The following is a 6,674-nucleotide window of genomic DNA, read 5'->3' as shown; positions in this document are numbered from 1 at the left end:
ATCTTCATCGTCAGCCGCCCGAGATCACCGGAGATCGCACGTCTTCTCCGGCGCTTCCCCCGAGTCGAAGAGCACCCCCACGACACCGCTGTGAGCCCCGCCGTCGTTCCCCCTACTCCCAAGCCCTTCCGCGCCCTCTAGCCCTCCTGCCGCTTGAGCCGAGCTCCGGCCGCCGCCGCGAGCTCCGCTTCGGCGAGCTCCGGCCTCCCCAGCTCCTCCCACCTGCCCCTTTAGATGCGGCAGAGCACGGGCTACGCCCGATGCTCTCAGCCGCCGCCCCCGTGCCCTGCAGCATGGACACCGCCGCGACAAGAGGTCGCCGGCGACGACCTAGCCGGCCTGACGTGCGGGCCCGGCCTTCCAGGTGATTAGCTTAAGGCTAATCACCATTTAACTAAACCCTGACACTGACAGTGGGGCCCTGTGCCCTAATCCTTTAATTAGATTAGTAATAACCCCCCGTTAACTAATCGTGTCACTGACGTGTGGACCCCACACATCAGGTTTGACCTGGCCAGCGCCGTTGACCTGCTGACGCAGGCATGACACAATGCTGACGCAGTTATTCTTTTCTGATATTAAAACAAATCAGGAAATTCCATAAATTGTGATAAACTTCAAAAATTCATAGAAATTCAACCGTAGCTCAGATTGAAATAATTTATCTATGAAAAATTATCAGAAAAATTCAATCTATCCATCTGTACTAGTTTAATGCTTGACAAACCAAATTATACCTGCTGTATAAGTGAAAACACATAAATGGCATTTATAAGAGCTTATCTTGGAGTTGCATTTGAATCTTTGGTTCAAATGGACTTTAACCAAATGAATGCTAGTTGCATTAGCTCAAACAACATCGCATCTTCATACCATGTTCATGCATCATATTGTTGCATATGCTTGTGTATTGATTGTCGACACCGTTCCTTCTCGATAGGTCCTTCTCCGGAGAGTGTTCCAGGGTACCTGTCTGAGGAGCAATGCCCCCATGTTGATCTACCAGGCAAGCAAACCCCCCTTGTTCATTCCGATACAATGCCACTCTCTCGCTCCTGCTCTCTTTAATTGCATTAGGACAACAACGATTCAACTGCTACTTTATGCTGCGGTAGTTGAACCCTCTGCATGACCTGTCATTGCCACAATAAATAGTTGAAACCCACTAGCATGTGTAGGAGTTGACTGAGCCATATTGTGTTCCTACCATGCCATGCCTGCTATTTCTTAGAGTTGTGTTAGGTCTGATTCATTGAGAATGAATTGGAGTGTTACGATATGTTCTGGTGCTGAGAGTTAAGTGTGTGAACATGATTTGGTAAAGGTAGTGATGAGAGGCCATGTAGGAGTACATGGTGGGTTGTCTCACTGGAACCGTCCTTAAGCACTGTGTTCTGTGTATGTTGTCCAATGACTAGCTACTACCACACATTGGGTTCCGGTAACTCGACTTGATCTCTGTCCAGGAGTTGCAACTACTTCATGTTGTTTGTAGGTAGTGCTATTTTTTTACCGAGTGGCACCCGACAGGGTAGGCTTGGGTCAGACTAGGCACAGGTGGCACGGTGTACCAAGTGGCACCCGGATGGTGGGCTTGGGAACCCTGCTCACATCATTTGGGGCCGAGAGCGACACCCCAGCCGGATCTCCTTGCGGATGGAACCCGAATAGGCGATAAACCTGGACTAGAGTCTTGCGTGGTTAGTTAGGTCGTGGCCGACACCCTTGCCAGGCTTCCGCTTGAAGTTTGCCGAGATACATGATGTGTACATGGCGGTAAGTGGCGAGAGCGTGTGTGAAGAAGTACACCCCTGCAGGGTTACCATGATCTATTCGAATAGCCGGGTCCGCGGTTATGGACTTCTTGGATGCTTACGTGGTACATAGACAACTTGAAGTGGATACTCTAAAATGCTCAAGAGAAGTGTGAGTGCTATGGATGGCTTCTCGTAGTGAGACTGGAATGAATCCATAGTGGTGTATTGAGGTGGTGATTAGTGGACTCGTGTGCTCTTCCTTCCCTCAAAGAAGTTACTCGTAGTCGTAGAATAGGTTAGCCACTGAGCCAAAGCTGGCTTGCTGCAACTGATGCATGTATGATAGGATCTGATGTATGTCTTGCTGAGTACCTTTGTACTCACGTTTGATTTATTTATGTTTTGTAGATGAGACACCTATCTCACTAGTAGTTCCGCTTGGACTTCGACGAGTAGCTTGTTACCTCAGCTACAATCTTGTACCCTAGGGAGGGTCTTGTTGATAGTCAGGCTTCTCAGCCTTTTTCTTTTGTAGTTGTCTGTACTCAGACATGTAATGCTTCCGTTGCTTGTAGGCTCTGAATGATGGGTCATGAGACCCCTGTTTGTATTAAATGCTATGTGGCTCCTCTGGGCCTTTATCTATATGAGTTGTTGAGTTATGTTGTGAAGCCATGTTGTACAACACATACTTGCATGTTATGCGTACGTGTAACGTGTATTGCTATGTGTGGGATCCGACAACCTAGTTGTCTATCCTTGGTGGCCTCTCTTATGGGGAAATGTAGTCTGGTGCTTCCACTGAGCCATGGTAGTCCGCTACAGCCCGGTTTACCAGAGTCCTGCTAGCCCAGCACTACTGCTCCGGAACACTTAGACTGGCCGGCATGTGATTCACTTCGTTCCTGTGTCTGTCTCTTCGGGGAAATGTCACGCGGTGACATCCGGAGTCCTGCTAGCCTACTACAGCCCGGGTTCCCGGAGTCCTGTTAGCCCAGCTGCTACAGCCCGGATTCACACGCTGCTGACCGACATGCTTGATGTTGTTTCATGTATGCACGTCCCCGTAAGTTAGTGCCACTTTGGGTTCACGACTAGTCATGTCGGCCCGGGTTCTGTGTCATAATATGGATGCTAGCGACACTGTCATATACGTGAGCCAAAAGGCGCAAACGGTCCTGGGCCATGGTAAGGCGACACCCGTGGGAATACCGTGCGCGAGGCCGCAAAGTGATATGAGGTGTTACATGCTAGATCGCTGTGACTTAGAATCGGGGTCCTAACAATATATATAGACCAAACCCCTAATTTCTAGGGATCCTCCTAGCCCCTGTCGCCACTATCTTCCTCGGGATCTCATCTCGATTCAATCCCACCAACGAGTGTCCGATTCCCCCGAACCAACTTCTGCCTAAGCATCCCCCTTCCTCACCTCGCTGCCAGCCTCCTCTGCCCGAGCCCCGCAACACACGAGCAAGCCTCGTCGCCGTCCAGAGCCACCTCGTCCCCGCACCCCCGAGTTCCCTCACATGGCGGCCTCGCGCCCGAGCTCTTCATCAGCCTCGCGTCACCGGAGTAAAGCCGCCGGCTGCCCGAGTCCCATTTGCCTCTGCCTCGAGGGCATCCTCGTCCCCAACCAGTGTCGCCGCCGACCTCCAGCCGCCTTCAACCGCCTGCTTCACGCGCCCCTGCGCCGACGAGTGTCCGAGACCGCAGCCTCCTCCTCGTCCAGGACCACTTTCCCTCGTCGGAGCACACAGCCGCTAGCGACCTCAACCACCAGGCCGTCCCCTGGCCCTTCCCTTTCCTTTCCGTTTCTTCTCGCTGCCTCTCCTCTATAAACTATGTTGCTCTCTATGTTTGTTCACAGCAGCAACAGCCGCCATGGATGCTAGTCCCGCCGCCGCCCTGCCAAGTCTGTCCCGTCGGAGCTCCTCGTCGCCGGGAACCGCCTCCCCGACCCTCAGACTGCTCGGATCCACCGCGGCCGCTAGGTGGACCCCGCCTCCTACCTCGCTTGGACCGGCAAGACCGGCGGACCAGCCAATTCACTTGCGAACCTACCCGGTTCGACCGGCCCCCGCTGAACCGCCTAGACCGGCCCACGGGCCCGATGTGAGCACCCCATCTATCCCTCACCCAAGGCGATATATAGCATCCTGCGCTTGCTCTGTTTCCCCTGAAATCGCCTAAGCCATTTTTCCTATTAACTTCATGTATGCATGTTTGGATGGCCATAACTTTGTGCATATTGGTCCAATGGTGATCTTCTTTATGTGCAAATGTTCATCTCTGAATTCTCTACATGGAGTTATAGTTTCCATGCATGTTACTACTCACCTTGATGCCCTAATCATTGTTGCAAAAGTGCATGTTGCTGTTAAGTGCTGAAAACTGATCTAGCTTGCTCTTTTGTCATTTTCGTGTGATTTAATCCATGCATCATATGAGCATCTCGTCAAAATCAGTTTGATGTATAATCATGTCCTCTTGCTTGTAGTATTTATGTCATGCCATGATATGCCCTATGGTAACTAGTACAAACTTGCAAAGTGGGGTACTTGCTGTTTTGTAGATATGTCATGTCTGAAACTGATAAATTATGTTGCCATGTTAACTTGATGCTACTAGTGAATCCATGCATATTCTGGAGATGCTCAGTAAGGATGTTTTGTAGATATTGTTATGCTCTATGCATCGATGCCCTTGTTTGAAATTATGGCCTGCTGTAGCTTATCATTACCATGCTCTAAAATTGCTAAATAATGTTTCTGTCAGCCTATTATCAGTAAGTTCAGTTTTTCAATGTGAATAGCTAGAGTTCTGTGCATCTGATGACAATGTTCTTGCCATGAGTGGCTGCAAAAATATACCTTCTTTCTGTTGGTTGTATTCAAATGCCATGATATGCTTTATGTTGAGTTAACCAAGCTTCCAAACATGTCTACTTGTCGCTGTTTCTGCCATGTTCACTAATTTCATAGTTTGTGAATCTGTTATCATTTGCATTTTTGCCATGATGTTTTCAGCATGTTCTAGTGGTTTCTAACAGTAGCTCATTGATCATGTTTTACAGTGCTGTATATGTACATGCTGACCATGCCCTTGGATGCCATGAAATATTCCTGTAGCACACACTTTTCTTGTCTCAAATCATGCATAATGAATCTGTTTTCAGGCTTGCTCTGTTTTTCACCGTCTGAGAATCTGTTATTACTTGCTTACTTGTATCAATGATTGCCATTGATATATGGGCTATATGGAGATGCTTAGTAATCATGTTGTGCCATGTATAGCCTGTAATTTAATGACATGCTTTTGGTTGCTATGATCTTGCACTGTAGAATCATTGTTTCATGCCTCCAACATGTCAACATGTTATTTATGCTCACATGTATGCCATGTTTTTCATTATCATAATTTGTGTTATAAAGTGGCTTGTTGCATTGATCATGTTGGATTAATCCTGATGACTATGAACCTGAACCTTGATGTTATATGTAGCATGTTACCTGTTCTACAAGTTCATGTAATGGTTGTGTCAATCCTGTTATTGTAGCATGTCATTTTGATGCTTGCGATATGGCTAGTTGTTTTTGACAGCTTGTCCTTTAAACTTGTTTCATGTGTATGTGTTGAACCGTTGCTCCGTTTTGAGCATGTTCTATATGAAACTTGCTTGGTTTTCATGTAGTTTCATCATGCCATATTGCATCCTTCATTTGGAGTGCTTGTGATTGTGTTTGTCAGCATTTTGCATCAATGCCATGTTTAACTTGTTTTGCTCATATCTTCGAGGCCGTAGCTCCGAATTAAATGAAATTTATATGTAACTTGACAAGAAAGACGCGTAGATCATCATGGAGCACTTTAACTTGCTGTTTAACAACTTCAACATAATGTGTTATTCAGATCTGGACCAATTACAAAATTTGCATATGAGGACTTACCGGAGTTGTTATATGTTGTTTCCGGCCTCATTTAGACGTGCTTTGATGTGTTGTTCTTGTATGCATCATCTCTTGCCATGAGTAGCATCATGTAGCCTTGTCATGCATCATACCTGGTTGAGCATCATGTCATCTTTATGTGTTGCATGTTTACCATGTTGTTTGCTTCTTTCCGGTTGTGCTCCTTCTCGATATTTCTGGTAACGTTGCGATTGTGAGGATTCGTTCGACTATGTTGGTTCGTCTACTTCATGGATTCGGTCTTCTTCCTAGCGGGATTTCAGGCAAGATGACCGTCACGTTGGATCTCACTACTATCTTTGCTATGCTAGTTGTCTCGATGCTATCGCTATATCGCGCTACCCACCACTTATTTATCAAGCCTCCCAAATTGCCATGCCAGCCTCTAACCTTTTCCACCATCCTAGCAAACCGTTGTTTGGCTATATTACCGCTTTGCTCAGACCCTCTTATAGCGTTGCTAGTTGAAGGTGCAGTTGCAGGTTGTTCCATGTTGGGACATGGATATAATGGATATCATAGGATATCACAATATCTCTTATTTAATTAATGCATCTATATACTTGGTAAAGGGTGGAAGGCTCGGCCTTTTGCCTGGTGTTTTGTTCCACTCGTGCCGCCCTAGTTTCCGTCATACCGGTGTTATGTTCCTTGATTTTGCGTCCCTAACACGATGAGGGTTTATGGGCCCCTCTTGACAGTTCTCTTTGAATAAAACTCTTCCAGCAAGGCCCAACATTGGTTTTACCATTTGCCTAATAACAACTAAAACTTGCATAGGGACCGGCTAGCACCCGAGGATTCTTAATCAACCCCCGGGCCAATGCTCCTCATGAGTGTTGGTCCAAACTAGAGCACTGTGCGGGGCCGCCCCAGGGCAACCTGGGATATTTTGGCACCTATACGCATCACTCATCCGTCTTGTCCTGAGACGAGATTCGCGCGG

The sequence above is a fragment of the Aegilops tauschii genome, chromosome 3 (genome assembly GCF_002575655.3).
Source record: "Aegilops tauschii subsp. strangulata cultivar AL8/78 chromosome 3, Aet v6.0, whole genome shotgun sequence".
Lineage (NCBI taxonomy): Eukaryota > Viridiplantae > Streptophyta > Magnoliopsida > Poales > Poaceae > Aegilops > Aegilops tauschii.
This window is presented reverse-complemented; position numbering follows the sequence as displayed.